Here is an 18,143-nt window from a genome sequence, read left to right as displayed (position 1 = left end):
GTTGTGCAATATTCTAACATACATGTAATTTTACTGTAATACCTGTCTATGCTATAACTTGAGAAGTTTATTGGATATAGTGATAGTTACTGTACTATAATTTTTTGTTACTAAAGAAGAGCTTACACAGGAAATCTTGGGCAAGGACCAATACAAGAGTTGGATCTAGTATTTAGATTCCCCAATAAAAACTGGAAAAGTTTCTCTGCTTCCATCTTAAACAATCTTTCAACCATCTTCGACTTATTCCCCTTTCTCCTCTGCATAGGCACAGAGAGGCTAAAGATAAAATGTAAATGACTTCTTAGCCTCTTCTGTTCACAGTGAAACCAAAAGATTTATAAATGCATTGGTGCTTCCAGGGTTAATAGATACATATAAGTATACCTGAATTTATGGAATAACACCATTTAGCTGAATCCAATTGTAAACAGTCAGCAGCATCTAAATTTTTTCTTTGGACTTAAAAGATACACCTTTAAGAAGAAAATGCAGAAAGCAGTATTTTTAAAATGAGAATTTAAACACTCATATAAGGCTGTCACTATTTTTTCCTTAAACTTGAGGAGTACATACAGTCAACTCCCACTATCTATAGGTTGCACATCCGCCGATTCAACCAACCACAGACTCAGCCAACCTCAAGTTGAAAATATTTTTAAAAACAATAACAACACAATAAAAAATAATACAAATAAAACAATATAATATAACAACTATTCACACAGTATTTACATTGTATTATGTCTTATAAGTAATCTAGAGATGATATGAAGTATGTGAAAGAATATGCATGGGTTATATGCAAATACCAGGCCAACTTACATAAGGAACTTGAACATCCTCAGATTTTTTAATGTATATATTTTGAATAGTGGCATTAAAAATGAAGTTGGAGTGAAACATAGTCGTGTGACAAATCTGAAATTCCCCCTGTATTGGGGATCATATATATAGCCAAGTAGCCCTTGAGGCTCAAATTAGGGAAAAAACAATTTACACCATACAATAGCTTATATTCAAAATGTGCAGATTAATTTGTGTGTGTGCGTGGAGGTGGGAGGGGGATGCATTTATCTGTTCTGTACCCACTGTATTTTTTCGGCTATAATGGGTTAAAGCCAAGCATTTAAGACCTATGATGCTGGATTTTTCTGTTTTAATTAACAGCATGTGTTTATGCCACTGTAATAAAAATAACATCAAGTCTAAATCACATTGACCATCCAACCTGTGAATACAAGTTTTTTTATCTTAAAAAAATTAAACATGAAACTTTGCCATGGCAAAGGAACTACAACTGTCAGAGTTGCTGAAAGAACAGATAATTATGGGACATAAAGAGGCAACCAAAATATAGTCAAGTTTTGTTAAAGATGGCAAAAGACCTTAGAATGTTCTTATGCATTAACTCTATATAGAAAATAGTATATTGGCCAGGTGCAGAGACTCATGTCTGTAATCCCAACACTTTGAGAGGCTGAGGTGGGGGATTGCTTGAAGCCCAGAGTTTGAGACCTACTTGGGCAACATAGTAAGAACCTGTCTCTTCAAAAATTTTTTGTAAAAATAAGCTGAGCATAGTAGCACACACCTGTAGTCCCAGCTACACAGGAGACTGAGGCAGGAGGATTACTCGAGCTCAGGAGTTCAAGACTGCCGTGAGCCATGATTGTGCCACTGCACTCCAGCCTGGGTGGAAGAGACTATCTCTCAAAAAGAAAGAAGAGAAAAATCAAGTCCTAAATCATGTTTGGAGGTTTGATAAAATCAACTTGGAAAAAAAGTAAACCAACTTCTGATGATCTGCCCAGGCCAGCAGAGGTCATCAGGAGCTACCTAACATCATCTGTTTCATGTCCTCAAGCTATCTTAAAATGATTCTCTAAAAAGCACTGTCAGAAAATAGTCTTCTGCCTCCCACATAAAAACAGAGGTAGTTTCATAAACCACAAAAAGGGAGCCAGCAAAAGCACTTCTGTACACAACTTCTCTACAAGTCAGCATGCCTGCTTTTATCCAATATCACACACAGTGTGCGCCTGACATTCTACTATAAACCATATCTATTCTCCAACTCCAAAGACAGTGCAGCAGGGTTTTTTTTTTCTTTTTCTTTTCTTTCTTTCTTTCTTTTTTTTTTTTTTCGTTCCATAGGGTCGTCTTTATACCCAAACCACATCTGTCTTGAGTTTCTCTCAGATTAGTCAGGTGGATCAGTGCTCCCCAGGGCCTGCTCCAGCTGAAGTATTTTAATTTGACTAAACACCTGATTTATTTTATCTCTCCGATGAGAAAGGCAGTTTGTCTTAATAGAGCCTGTCAGCCCACAGCCCCATTCACAGCAATTTACAGGCAGCCAGGGACGCTGGAAGAGAAGAGTGCCGTGATTCTGTATTTTATCCTCCTCCAGAAAGCACCTAAAAGCAGCTATTCACTGCTACTGCATGTGGCATTTTAGAACTGAATTAGCTTTTTATTCAAGTAACTACACTTGTTGTGAATAGCTTATCTGTAAAATTGCTACATTCACTACTGATTTTATTAACCTTTGGCTCTATCACAAAATGGTCTTCAGTTAGGAAAGACCTTTAAAATTGACACATTTTTTTTTCTTAGGGGCCTTTATTCCAGTGACTTCAGATTTACTGAATTTGATCCATTGAATTCTTTACCAGTTGTACTTAAAATTTTGAGTCTCAATAGGAAGTCAATAGTGCATAAATAAGGAAACACTTTTCAAAATATAAATATGATGGCAATTTCCCCCATCAAAAGTTTTCAAATACCATCTTTCATTATAACAGTTTCAAAATCAGCCCTCTAGCCTTTTTTGGTCACAATCTGAAGAACTTGAAAAAAATAAGTGAAATTACTATTTTTTTTAACTTTACAAACTACTACTACCTGTCCCCAGGCCCAAAGCCACAGAGAAGATTCAAAACCTCAAAACGATGAGAATTTAGGTAAAATAAGATAAATAAGACAATTCTCTTATTGATGTAGCATGAAAAATAGAAATAAAAAATTAAGTTTAAAATTTATTTAAAAGCCTTTTTTTACATCAGTTCACAAAAGTTAGCACCACAGTCTGCTAATTTTGCCCTTATGATATATATGTAATCAAAATCAGTGGTGCTAGAAATAAGACTGGTCATTGAGAAGTCACTGAAGACCAGATCCGGATTAAGCAGGCAACTTGCAGAGCACTTTACTAAATGGAGATTTACCTCACCCCTTCCATAGTATTCCCATACGTAGAACTTTTACAATATAAAAATCTTACACAAGTCATTCATTAAATAGGTATCCTCTGAAAGGGAGTCACTGCTATGTGATAACAACTAAGTTTTTCTAATGAGAAAATCGAGAAACGACACAGCAATGGGGAAAGAGAAAAAGAGTTAAGAGAGGAAAAGAGAGAAAATGAGTACAAGAACAGCTAAATTAAATTTTGTGCATTGCTCCACATCCTTTTTATCTCTAATAAAATGGCCTAGGCATGGTAGCTCACAATTGCAATCCTAGCAATTTGGGAGGATAAGGTGGCAGAATCTCTTGAGGCCAGGAGGTTGACGCTGCAGTGAGCTATGACTGCATCACTGCACTACAGTCTGGGCCACAGGGTGAGATCCTGTTTTTTTTTTTTTTTTTTTTTTTTTTTTTTTAAAAAAAAAGAAAGAAATGAAGGGCAATGGTGTTAAAATACCAAGCCAAATAAAATTAATAGCCAACAAATGGCATTCTCTAGAAACATGTCCTGGGGAATTTAAAATGAGACTTAAACCTAGTCATTCTCCTGTATTAGATCAATGCACACATTAATAAACTTAATCGGACTTAACAAGAAAATTACAAGAAACCTGGGTAACTAACAAATGTCTATGTTTAGAGTAGTGGGTAGGGGTGGCACTGACACTGGAGTGGAGTTCTGATGAACAGACACTTTTTCACATCAATCCTAGAAAGATTAAAGCACTTAGCAGTAATTCCAAAGCAACATCAATCAAGGAACTCAGTCAACAATCCAGAAAGATTATAAATTAAGTTGAAAACAAAAGCTCTTAAGAATCAATTCCCCGGTCAGTTCTAATTTTTTTAATGGATATCATTTTAGAAGAAAGCCAAAATACAATGCTAGTCATAAAAGAAAGCTGCATGGCTCTTTTCTGCCCATAGATAACCTGGGAAAACTGCTGCATCTTTACACTGCAGCCTCCTCACACATCTGATGGACTATGATGTCTCCACTTACAAGCTCAGTCCATCATTTAGCATTGGCCTTTTTGGATACAGCCTTCTTTTAAATGTCACAAAACATAGCAGCAAAAAGTCAACAAAAAATAAACAGGGTAAGCTGAAGAGACTAACAATCTATCAGAAGGTCCCCTGATAAAAGTTACTTTGTGGTGACTGCCTGAGAAAGGAACCCCTGTCCCAGCATACCAGCAGCTAATTTGAGTTTTGAATCCAATAGCAGTTTTAAAAGCTTTCCACACTAAAAGGCCCCAGTGCATCATAAAGATAAAGGATTTCAGTACAAAACCATCACAAAGACCTCTATTATCTTATCAGTCTTTGGTTACAACAGCTGAACCAATATGACTAAATTCTGAATGACTTTTTTCAAAACAGCAGAATACTGGAATTTCTTTGTTTTCTCATCAGTCAGCTATTGTCATTGCTCCCATATGCTACTGTCCATTGCTCAGTAAATAAAAAGTTTAATAAATGCAGCAATTGTGCTCTTAGGAATCACTTAGGGACCACTTCACAGGAAGCGTGCCTCATGAGTTGAGGTATAGGCTGTTTGTTACTGTTGTTGTTTTCTTTTTCACTGATTGTATGAGAATTTCCTTCTTGATATTCACATTTAAAATGTCATTAGAATCTACAGTGTACAAACAAGGCAAAAATACTCAGGTATTTCCTAAATTAAGATCAAACTCTCCTATACCAGGCACACTCAAGTCTCCTACTTCCCCTCTTCCTGGCTGCAAAAGGAAATCTATTCCTGGATCAACTGAGGTCTATTCATGTTGCAAATCCTAACAGAGCAAGAACAATCCATGGAATCCTGCCATCTAGGCTCCCAACTTCACAGCTGGGCTTTTAAAACACATTGTGCTTTATAAGCCCATCCTTTTTGGATCTGGAAATGAAGGTATTCTGAAGCATCTCTCCTTCAATATAAGACAGACTGTCTTTACATTACTGTTTTCTGTGGGTGACCGCCAGTCACTGGCTACATCTCCATAACCTACACATAAAACTAGTAACTTCTGGCCTTTCAGAAACATGAAATTCTTTTGTCCTCTAAAGGGGAAAAACAATTAAATCATTTGTGTCAATATCACCGCCAAGTATTGCAGGATTGGCTCTTTCTCTAGAAGCTCCATGAGTCAGGAGAGGAAGGGAAGGAGTAAGAAAAAAAGACTTTATTAACAAGGCATTTTCTTTAAAATTCTTGTTGTTATCTTAATCCTCATCCTAAAGGTTGCATTGTTATTTTCATTTTACAGATGAAAAACTAAGCTATTGAGAGATAAAATAATTTGACCAAATCATGGAGCATTTAAGTGAATCTGAATTCACATCTTCTAATTTTTAATCCAAGGGAGTCTGGAGTCTAAGGGAGAGGTATCTTCCCTCATCTCACACTTAGAATACATAGTTAGGGAATTTCTAAAAGTTAGGAGCCATATTCTGAGGTACCAAGAATCCTAATGCTATGTACAGCTAAGAGAATATGCAACTAAAAGGAATGAAGAAATACACAACTTCTCAGTTAAGGCTTTGTTTACAAAATAAGGCAAGAGCTTGGCTAGCAATCAGATAACCAAAGAGGTAAGTAAATTGAACTTTGACATCTTATGGATGTGAAAACAGATCTTGATATTAAGTGGCATGCCTGAATTACTCTGGAAATTAGCAGCAAGCCTGGCAGACCAGATTCTCTGTATGTTTATTCCCCAACCCTTCTCTTCCCAAATAGCATATGGCTTCCTGGTTTCAGGCCCAAGTACAGTGATTATGCAGACTCCAACATTCTCTGGCATTCTCTGGCATTCTCCAGCATTCCAGATACAATATTTACAACACCCATGAAAGAATGAGAAATACACTCAAATATTTGCATGAGTCCAGAGTGCTGCTGCCCCGGGTGCAGTGTGTCTGTAGGCTGAGGCTGCCAGGTTCTAGCCAAGAGAAAGGTATGTGGAGAAGTCTAGGAAGTGAGTCTAGTATGATTTGAGAAACCTCCCAGATACAACTAAGGCTTGGGACAGTTACCCATACAAACACACCACATATTGTGCCCATTTCTAGAGTGTATTTACAATTTGCCTAGAGGAAATCAAGGGAATCTCTGTCCTAGCCCACCATGCCCCTTCATACAATAATAATAGCTTAAACTTATACTGCAATTGCTTTGCACTGGGAAAAGCTTTATATATTAAGTTATCTATTCTTCACAACAGTCCTATGAAGTAGGTCATACTGTTACCTCCACTTTAAAGACAAGGAAACTGAAGCATGCAAAGGTAAATCAGCTTGCCCAAATCCTTAGCTATTAAATAATACATCTGAGATTCAAAATCAGCAATCTGGTGACAGATTCTGTCCTCTTTACCACTATGATAAATGGAGAATGGAATTCCTGAATGTCCTACCTTCTCAAAATTACTTTACCCAACAGACAAAAGCATCTGAGATTTTCCTTATAATCCATTTTTAAGGATGTTTTGTTTTGTTGGAATATAACATTTCCTAAATATAATGTTTTCTAAAGTGAAAGCACTTCTCTAGGGAAGTATCTATGAAACTCTATTTTCTTTAAAATAGCCCAGCAACTAGTACAATGTCCTGTGACCTTTCAGTCCAAGTCACAAATATCCAACACTGCTTGTAGTCATCTAATTTACTCTCCTCTTCCATACTCACTGTCATACTATTTTTCTTTTTTTTCTCACTCTGATCCTGTTTCCTCCAAGTTCACTGGTGCTCAGACTTCTACCTTGTTTCCTAATTTTCATTCCACTGGACATCTGGACCTGGACTCTCAAATGGTAGAAATTTGGCTTTCCCCAACAGACTGATTTACTGATTTGACTGGTCCTTTGGCTTTTTTTTTAGTTTGTTTGTTTTTTGGTTTTTTTTTTTTTTTTGAGATGGAGTCTCACTCTGTTGCCCAGGCTGGAGTGCAGTGGTGTGATCTCGGCTCACTGCAGCCTCCACCTCCTGGTTCAAGCTATTCTCCTGCATCAGCCTCCTGAGTAGCTGGGATTACAGGTGCCTGCCACCACACCTGGCTAATTTTTTTTTTTTTTTTTTTTTTTTTTTTTGCATTTTTAGTAGAGATGCGGTTTCACCATGTTGGCCAGACTGGTCTCGAACTCCTGGCCTCAGGTGATCTGCCCACCTTGGCCTCCCAAAGTGCCAGCCAATTCAAGATTTTTAAAGATGTAAAATCACTTTATGCAATAATTGTAGATTACAAATTGAGTTTAAGAAGAAGCTTATAAAACTCATTTTCTAATGTAACTTTAAAATGCTCACGGTTTTAGAACTTTCAGATCAATAAAAATAAAGGTTTTTAAATTTTTTATCTTGAAAGCAAAACCTGGATATGTAATCCTGAGACAAGAAGGGAAAAAATACATTAAAATATGAGCCTCATAAGGAATAAAATACCACAATTGGTAGTACTTAAAAACAATCTCAGCAGCGGTGGACATTGCCTTTTGAAGAGGCAAACATCTGAAAAGGTGATGAGATCATCACAAAACTTGAATTTAAAGGTAATGTTTAAAAAGATCACTGCTTGTAAAAAAAAATTATTATAGCATCAATGGTCCTAGAGAATTGTAGAGGCAGCAAACACAGATCTCAAGGATATTTTCCCTACTGGACTCTCGTGGCTCCCTACCCAAGTTCAAAGCCTTTGCTTTGAATTAGGTAAGAATCTACTCTAGTGCTACTCATAATTCTGTAGAGAAAACTCGTGGAGAGGAAGAACAAATGATAGGCCACAACGTATACTTCCTACATGTCAGCTCCTTAAGAGGAGGATCTGTGTCACATGCATCTCTATGACAAGGCACAAACACGACTACAGTGCCTACTACTGATTTTATGCTCAGTAAATCTGAAATGAACTAAAACCAACTCTAAATAATTAGTTCTCAGAATAGTTGGTGATAGGCAGCCAAATAAATTAACAAACCAGAAAGAATTGCTTTGAACTACAGGAGTATTTGAGCCATATCTGAGTTAATTCTAATTTGGTAACCATTGTAAGTAACTGAACTCACCGGCCATTCCCACTGTTGCACAAGTGGTAGAAAATCAAATCTAATGAGAAGACAAGAGATAAAGAATTTGAAATAAAGAAACACTCAATAAACACTTTTTTTTTTTTTTTAGCACAAATGATAGTCCAAATACTTTCTGTGTGCTAGGATTAGCATTTCGCATTTTTTCTCTATTGCAACAAACTTGGGAAAATGATGCTGAGGAAGGTTAAAAATATGTCCAAGATCACACAGCTTGTTAGCTTGTAATCAATAGAGCCATGTAAGCCAGTTGGTCGGAATCTCCAACCCCAGCCTCTTTTCAGTAAACTATAAACGCTTCTGCAAAAAAGAGAAATAAAAATAAAAGTTAACTAGTTTAAGATAATGACTTCACAAGCCTTCAAGACCTCTTCTTGTATTTTAAAACATTAAAATACATTGTTGGGAGATACAGTGATATTAAAAGGCACACTAATTTATATTTAGGATAATTACAATTTAATGTTATTTAAGGTCTGTGAACAGTAAAAGAAGTCTGATGGCTCAGGGAACTAAGTCTCCATCAACAGATTTGAAAATTCTCTATTCAGAAAATATTACATCTAGAAATTCAATTTTGAATTGTATGAAAAATTCAAACAAACAATTCTAGTAACACAAACTATAATTTAGAAGGCAGAATCAACTAGATGGGACCAAATAAATTATACAAACTAAGCAATTTTACAAGAAACACTTCATAAGAATTTACATCATTGTATTAACTCTTTCTAACATCACCTTCTTCCAATAAAATTAAATTATATGTCAAGACACTGGTATCAGAAAACAGGTTCTAATTCTTAATTGCCCAAAGAAATAACTGCCCACAGAGTCACAGATGATTGATAAATTAGTTCACCTTCTATAATGCCACCAAAGCTTTTGTAGGAGAATGTTTTCAGAAGTTATACTTTAGATGAAAAAAGCCATTCTTTAGTTGAATTTCAAAGTTGGAAGAATGACCCTGTGTCACTATTAGTTGGTCCAGATATCAGGTTTCTCAGTTTTTAAATCTGCCTCCTACTCAAATCTTCTCACTCTGTATTTTGTACACCCTTACTAGCCAAGAAGATTTTGGCTAGCTGACTCACTTTCTACAGTTTAAGAAATGGATAGGTATACTGAATACGTTTTTACAAGCTCTCAGCAACCCCATTTGAGAATCCTGATCTACTTCTCAAAAAAATTTTTAATTAGGTGGGTATTCACAGCTACTTTCTTTTACACTTAAAGGTTTAAAACAGAGTGGAAAGTGTTTAAAGTGCTCATTGACGTTATAAAAACAATGCATTCTTTCCCTCATACTGACACATCTATAGAATATCTCTTAATCTCTTTCTAAAATGTTAATAGGATCCTGTCTAAATGTTTAAAGTGTTGTGATTCCAAAAGTACTCAATTATCATGCACTGATGAAAAAAATGTTATGTTCTTTGACAAAGAAAATCTACTTGATCACGTTTTCGGCAACAATAATATATAAAATCTTCTAAATTACTTGATTACATCATTTTTATATTAGTTTATTTACTCTTAGCTGGTTCTCCAAACCTATAACAGTTCCAGACATATAGTAGGTCTTAAAAAAAAATACAGGCTGGGTGCGATGGCTCCTGCCTATAATCCCAGCACTTTGGGAGGCCAAGGCGGGTGGATCACCTGAGGTCAGGAGTTCGAGACCAGTCTGGCCAACATGTTGAAACCCCGTCTCTACTAAAAATATATATATAAAAAAACTAGCCGGGCATGGTCATGGGTGCCTGTAATCCCAGCTACTAGGGAGGCTGAGGCAGGAGAATTGCTTGAACCCAGGAGATGGAGGTTGCAGTGAGCTGACACGGTGCCACTGCACTCCAGCTTCGATGACAAAGTGAGACTCCGTCTCAAAAAAACAAAAAAACAAAAAAAAAACCCTTTAAGGATTCCATCATGTGAAGTCCTTCATAAAATACATCATCCAACCTACGACATTTTAAATGAAAGGAAGTGCCGTTAATTATTATGTCAAGAACACAGGTATAGAAACCAGGACAATACCAGGTAAGCCAGGATATATGAATACCCAATCATAACTTATTCTCATTTAATGTCAGTTTCTGACAAGGTAATATTACATAAATAGAACCCTATAGTTGATTTTTAAATGTCATAAAAATTTCCTGGAATAAATTTATGTAGCTGGCAAGCCTGAAATATGAATGGCACTATTCTTTAGGATAATTAGGCTCAATTCATCACTATTTAAAATATGTAGAAAATCATAATAAACAAATATATAAATGTATATATTATATAAATACCTATACATAGCTAGATATAACTCACTAAAGTAAACCTAACAATGTATAGGTTCTAAAATCTTGGTTTTATAAAGTTTGTTCAAATGCTCTTTATTTGCAAGGTATTTTTAAGAGAGATTTTTAATTTAAAATTCATAGAAATAGTAAATTTATTTTTCATGAAAAGTGACTCCCAATTAAGGAAATATTAAGATCATTCCAATTTTTCCCATTTTAGAAGAGACAAACTTATAGTTTCACTACTAATTAACTAAATAACAGAAAAATGCCTATGTAAAAAATGACAGCATTAAAATATCTAAATTTTATAGCACATTTATGAATTTTAATTTTGATATTAAGCATATGCTCGACTCTTATATGATGAAAATACACACACAAAAACATAAACCAATGAAAATTTTTCATTTGCTTCTGAAGATTCTAAGACCATGTTATCAATATATACATAATGAAGATGTAATGAATTTTATTGTAAAGGAAGACTAATAGAATGTCCTATGTAGCATAAAAATCATAAAGCAAAAACTTTCCCATGTTATTCTAAGCAGAAAATTCAATCAAATTTTTGAAAATCTAGATAAGACTTCCAATTCAACAAAAACCATGGAACCAATGACTGCTGAATAAATTCCATGAAAAAAAGTATTTTTCCCCATTCAACAAGATAGTATTAGAAAATCTACAGTCTACAATTTATTCAAGAGATTCTATAATTAAGTTTCTAGAAAATTAGTAGCAACGTGGTTTACCCAATTTCTCACTAACAGTAAAAAATAATTCCCCAATCAAATGAGTAGGAGCACGAAAGAAAACCACCTATCCCTCCAGAACTGAACTACACTTGAGTTCTATAATTTTCAAGCTTATATCTAGTCAGTTCTAACTAGAAGTTTCCAAGAATGGCATTTTAAAAATGAAGGAATTGGAAGGCTATAAATGAAATACAATTCTTAACCTAACCCAGAAATAAATGTATTTAATACAGTTAATTACTAAAGACTATTTGTAATTTTAAAACCAATGAATCTAAACCAGATGAAGATAAAATGGCACTGTGAAAACAAGCAAACACGAAAATACAAAGAAAATCTATGACATGACTGGGGAAAAAAAGATTCTTCCATTCGTGGAGGTTTCAGGCACTGCTTTATAGGAATCTCTGAGTAAAGTTGTAACTGTTAGTAAATAGTAATAAAAGCCACAGAAGAGGTAGTACAATCAGGGTTTCAAAGAAAGGAGAAAAATCTGAAATACTAAAGTGAGCATCAATTAAGAATTCTGAAGATGGCAAAAATCCAAAGGCAAGTGATTAAGTCACTACAACCCAATGTAACTGAATATAGGTTTGGTGCCTTTCAGGTTTCTTTTCTTTGGAACCAAATTCAGTCAAACAATAACTGTTACCATTTTTATAAAAATTTAGCTTTCTGACATTCTTCTTTAAGCAAAGAGTGAATTAATAAACTCATGGCAGGAAAAAAAGAGAAGGAGAAAAAGTAACTCAAGCATTACAGCAGTCTTCTACATGGCAAGGAGATGAATGAAACAAACAAGACTCTCCCACGAAGATTCACATTGCAAGTGAGAGTTTTGGCCAATATATTTCTTCCAGGTAATATGCTTTGAATTCAGACAAAACACTTTCAAGGTTTAATTATCAACAAAACAAACTAAAGACAAGAGTTCCCCAAACATCAGATGTGGTTATATCAGAGATTAACACTCAAATCCATTCATGAGCTAAATATAAACATCTGAAGTAGCTGCTGTTGGAGTTATCTGTACAACTAAGAGCACAGGTAATCAAGGACTGCCTACAGATATACTTCTGTTCCCTCCATTGGTTCAAATTAATTGAGCAATCAAGAGCAGCTTAGAACACTTAGAGTCAAGAAGAATTCTCTTTGTCAACCCAAATAATTATAAGGCAGAGATCATAAGCAACAGTGAGGTGATACTATTGTTACTATCATTCACGTTATTATCAATATAAAGTAAAAAACCGTGGTAGAAATTCTACCAGCGTTGCAACTCTACCAAGATAAAAATACAAATTAAGTAATTTTCAGTATTAAGCTTCTCATCTTAGCCTATTTTCTCTGAATTAGTAAAGTGAAAAAAATATCAAAAAATGGACTTAGCCTAAAACCTTATATCAAAAAGTTTATATGAGGCAATGCATACATTAATTAACTAGATTTAGTCCATCCACAATGTATATATACTTCAAAACATCAAATTGTACACAAGAAATACATATCATTTTATTGTCAATTAAAAAAAAAACACCACTTTTTAGGTAGCTGTTATCACCACCACCGATTTACAAATGATGAAACATACAAAGAGGATACATGATTGACCCAAAATTTAAACTCTAACTTCAAACCTATTTCCCTTTCAACTTCAAAACATCCAATTCTTCTAAGCTAATATCTGAGAATAAATTTTCGTATCTCTGAATTTCATGGTGCTCATTAGTATTAAAGCAACAGTGTGCTTATTTTTCCAACCTAGAGTCCCAGATTGATCCTATAAACTGAAGAACTGGAGACCTGGAGGAAGGGAGAGGACATGTGGGGGTGTGGTGTGTGTAGTATGCCTGGTATGTGTGTATCTATACAGTTCCAAAAGTGTTTTCCAATTTGAACTTCAACAATTGTTACAAGGTCACTGCATAACTGAGCTTTTTAGGGAGGAAGAGAAACATTAAGAGAGAAAAAGAAAGACAGAAAAAAAAAAGCTTTACTTTCCCCAATCAGTCCAGCTTATTTGTTCTCTACTATATTTCTGACCCCTGGTTCAACTGTGATTAATCTATATCTGGAGGTGATTTAAAAAAAAAAATCTATCTTATCTATTAAAAACTAAATTTAATTGTCTTTTTAAAAGTATACTTATTCAAACAATTATACACTCAGAAAATCAATGTTGTGAAGAGTCAAAGAGATCATTCAAACCCCGTTTGACAAATAAGAAAGCTGAAAGTCAGAGGGGAAAGTGACATGCCTGATGTCAGATAGCTAATTAGCTAGTGGCAGAGTTAGGACTAGAACCCAGAAGTCCTAATTCTCAGTTCAGAACTCCTTCTGCTATAGCATGCTTCCTCTTTTTTAAAAAAAAATCAAGGGAAATAATGCACTTTAAATCTCTCTTGGTAGACAGTTGATTTTAGTCATCATTTTCCTCAGTTCACTTAAGAAGCAACATTGATTCTTTACTTAATTCAGCACTTTAATTTCCCATGTCTAACATGTAATCTAACAATGAAATGCTCGTCTAATAACAGAAGCAATTTATAGTAAAGTATTTTATGAAACACAACTTGTCTAATGATACTAAGAATTTCACAATAGAACCAGCATATGAGTTTCCATATGTGCTAGTTTAGGGAGGTTAACCATAGTTTAAATGACATTTTTTCAGAAATAGCAAATCAGGATCTTCTATAGAGAAAACAGTTACATCTGGACTTTGAAAGTCTTCAGTGCCCATCACTGATCAAATTTAACCACTGACATATGGGCCACAAGAATCCTTGCATTTCATTTGCTCATGTATTTGAAAACTTGAGTGCTCAAGGGGTTCCCCAGATCCTAATTTCCTTTTAATAAGAGTAAGAGCTTATGTAAAATATGGTAGTCTAAGTTCTTCGGAAACATGGTATCAAAATAACAAGAAATTATAATTTTAAAAAATCAATGGCATACTGAGAGTGTAGAAAAATAGAAATGCAGAGTTACGAAGATTTAACAGCCAAAATGAGGCCAGAAAAATCACGTAAGTATATAGTTACTAAGCATTTGTTGGTATATAGAAAATCACAGAGAAGTAGAAAAAAATTAAGCTCAAAAAATAGTACTATGCTCATCTTATAAGTTGTGTAATAAGAGCTATTAAAGTACATAAAATATTTCATTACCTATGAAGTTACAGAGTGGAAGATTTCTGGAATGTAAGTCAGGAGATCTAGGTTCTAGTTTCAATTTTGCCACCTTGTACAAGTCATTCTCTGGACTTCCATTTACCTACCTGTAATATGAGAGGTTGAACTAGATAACCTATAAGGATACTTCTAGTTTGGGTTACAATGCTAGAAACATTCCTTTAGTGTGGGCTCTCTGCAATATTAAAAATGTATGGAAGTCATTCAATTTTTACTATGCCTGTAAAGATCATTAATATTTTGGTAGCATGAGGAAAAAACACTTATGTTACTGAGCATGGCAAATGTATGCTTGTTGTATATATACACACATATATACATTTATTAGGTTAATATTATGTGTAATGTACAACTAGCATTAACTTTTCAGATATTATATTTTTGTTAATTTTAAGGGTATTCTGCATTATAAAGGTCAATTTCTTTATATTATAACTAATGTCAGTTTGGCCAACAAACTCACTAATTCACAGAATACATTTTTATCTCTTTATATTTACAAAAAACCTCTATTGGAATAAAAACAGAATATAGAAGGTGAACTTACATCATTCTGTAAATGAGGAAATACAACTTTTAATTCTTTGATTTGTTACAGTTTCATATGTAAATTTAGTGAGTTTTGTTTGCACATTTTAATAATAATCAGACTGAGGAATAAGTATGGTGAAGTGTTTAAGAGCATGGGTTCTGGAGCCAGATTTCTCAGTTTAAAATCTTCGCTTATGCCACTTCCTAGAGCAGTAACTTTGGTCTTGTTTTATCTTGTGTAAAACTGGAATAGTGATAGAGTGCTGTATAGATCAAGTGAGTTAATGCAAGTTAATACATATGAAGCACTTAGAACAGTTGCCTTCACATAGTGAGCACTCAATAAATACTTGCCATTATAATCATATAATGTCTATATTAAAATATATTTTAGAGTCTTAAGAATGAACAAAAGTTGCATAATATAGAGATATTATGATTTATTTTATCCTGTTTAATAAATTTCAATAATCACAGACACTTTCATTGACTAGAAAATGTCACTTTATCCCAATCTCTGGAAAGTGGGAAATTCAGTCATGGTAGATACGATCATGTCACTCCCCCAGTTTAAACTCTTCAAAGGCTCTCCACTAATAAAGTCCAGACTTTCCAACATGATATACATAGCACTTCATGATTTTGCCCTTACTTGCCCATCTCAGTTCATCTAACTTTTGACAACCAAATTTAGCACCCACCAACCCCAACTACAAATGCACATACACATACACCACTATTTTCACTGAAAACATAAAAATCTCCAGAAAAGTTATTTCTCTCTCATGCTGCTGTGTCTTACCCACACTACTCACACTGCCCAAAACACTCTTCTACCCATCTTTCCAACTGTTAGTACTATTTAAAAGTGAGAAATTAAGAAGAAACCAAATGTTTATCAATAGATGAATGTAGGCCGGGCGCGGTGGCTCACGCCTGTAATCCCAGCACTTTGGGAGGCCGAGACGGGCGGATCACGAGGTCAGGAGATCGAGACCATCCTGGCTAACACGGTGAAACCCCGTCTCTACTAAAAATACAAAAAACTAGCCGGGCGCGGTGGCGGGCGCCTGTAGTCCCAGCTACTCGGGAGGCTGAGGCAGGAGAATGGCGTGAACCCGGGAGGCGGAGCTTGCAGTAAGCCGAGATCGCGCCACTGCACTCCAGCCTGGGGCACAGAGCAAGACTCCGTCTCAAAAAAAAAAAAAAAAAAAAAAAAAAAATAGATGAATGTATAAACAAAGTATTATTTATTGATAGGTAGGAATATTATGCAGAGAGCCCTCAAACTGATGAAAAAAACAAATTCATTTATTTAACAAATATTTATTGAGGACATTTTATGTGCTGTTCTAGATTCTAGAGGTTAGTGAACAAAGTAAACAAAAATTTTATCCCCAAGAATGGGATATAGTCTGTACTAAGTGTTTTTTGAAAAAAAAAGAAAGTTGCATAACACATTTGTATTTTTAAAAATATAATTTTTTTAAACTAAAATATGCATAGGAATGTGTTGCATAAACAGAGTATCAACAGTGATTGTCTGTGGGATGTGCAATAAGGCCAGCAGAGACAAAGAAAGGAGAAAATTTTATTTATTCTTTATATCCTTCTATACTGATATTGTATAATAGTCTACATTAATAAACACTAATTTACAATTTTTGAAATTATTAAGAAGAAAATATTTCTTGCTCAAGGCTAACTAATTAAGTTATTTCTTCCCAACATAAAAGGATTATTTCTACTAAAGGTCACTTAAAGAAAGTTAAGGAAATAGAATTTGAAGTAAGAAGATATTTAAAGAAATTAATTTCCTTCTATTTGATATTTTGAATAATTGTGTAGACTTTTTAAAAATAAGCATTTGATTATGTGGAAGAGAATGCCTATTTCCTTCATCAGTATTACATACACGTCTATCATTTGAATTTCATACCTTCAACTCTCATGTACTCCAAAAAGCATTTGGGACACTATCAGGGTGTGAATATAATATAGTCATACACCTAAATTGTATGCATAAAACTATTTTTCTAATAATACTATAATCTTTTCTGTCTTTTTCACTGTATTGATATTTTCTCTAATGGTGCAAAAGCAATGGTGAGTGAAATTACTGGTGCTTTCGCACAAATTAAGGCAGTGGCACTCAACTGTACTAGTCTTTGAAATCAGAGTTGACTGCTTTTTTAAAAAATAGAACACTATTTTTACTTGAAAAAATGACTGACAAAGAGCGGTTATTTAGATTTGAATTTTTAACAGTTATTTTTCCAAAAATGAAACAAAGTGAGCTTTTCACTAGAAGGAAAACAACTAATTGTATTTGTTTGTCAGTGATAGAATCTGAGCTTTCAGATTAGCAAATATAGTATTAATGGATATTATGTTTTTACATTGTTTCATGAAATATGGCAACATTTGGAAGTTCTATATAACTCAGAGATCTAACATCTTCCAAATGACCAATACAAAAATCTTACAAAATCATGCAATGGTAAAAGATCCATTCAAATTGCAAGTGAGATCAATGGATTTTAATATCATATAATAAAATATGAAGATGCATTATACTTCAGATTCTACATCATCATTAACCTTTATACTACTTGTAAATTCTGATGTAGTATTGAAGAACGTCCACAAATATCTCAAAAAGCTATTAAAATATTTCATTTTCTAAATACATATATGTGTGGGATTCATGCACTTCAACCAGAACAACATACTGCAACAGACTGAATGCAGAAGCATACATGGGAATTCATCTCCTCTTAAGCCTGAGATTTTAAAAATGTATGAAATTGTAACACAATGCCACTCTTCTCACGAAATTATTTTTGTAAAAGTATGTTTTGGCAGCAAGTTTATTGTTATTTTAAACAAATTAGTATTTTAAATTTTTCTCAGTTTTAATTTCTAATACTAGAATATAAAAATGAAAGCTCTTCCGGGGTCTTCGTTAGCTTTTAAGACTATTAAAAACAACCTAAAGGTATGAGAACTGCTGTGCTATATGTAAGT

The 18,143-nt window shown here is 34.3% G+C and overlaps 1 protein-coding gene across 50 annotated transcripts in view; it reads right to left on the bottom strand.

Moving 5' to 3' along the window:
* The window catches only part of SOX6 (SRY-box transcription factor 6), a 658,308-nt gene that overhangs the window by 222,687 nt on the left and 417,478 nt on the right, over positions 1-18,143 (bottom strand). The window contains exon 1 of one of the 50 annotated variants that reach the window (XM_074014219.1): positions 388-471. The exons of the other annotated variants lie outside the window; for them this stretch is intronic. The gene's annotated coding sequence lies outside the window, so the exon portion shown is untranslated. Of the gene's footprint in view, positions 1-387; positions 472-18,143 lie in introns of those variants that run through there. 50 annotated transcript variants of the gene reach the window in all.

Source organism: Macaca fascicularis, chromosome 14 (assembly GCF_037993035.2).
Source record: "Macaca fascicularis isolate 582-1 chromosome 14, T2T-MFA8v1.1".
NCBI lineage: Eukaryota > Metazoa > Chordata > Mammalia > Primates > Cercopithecidae > Macaca > Macaca fascicularis.
The sequence above is the reverse complement of the archived record's forward strand: the minus strand, read 5'-3'. Positions and strand labels throughout refer to the sequence as shown.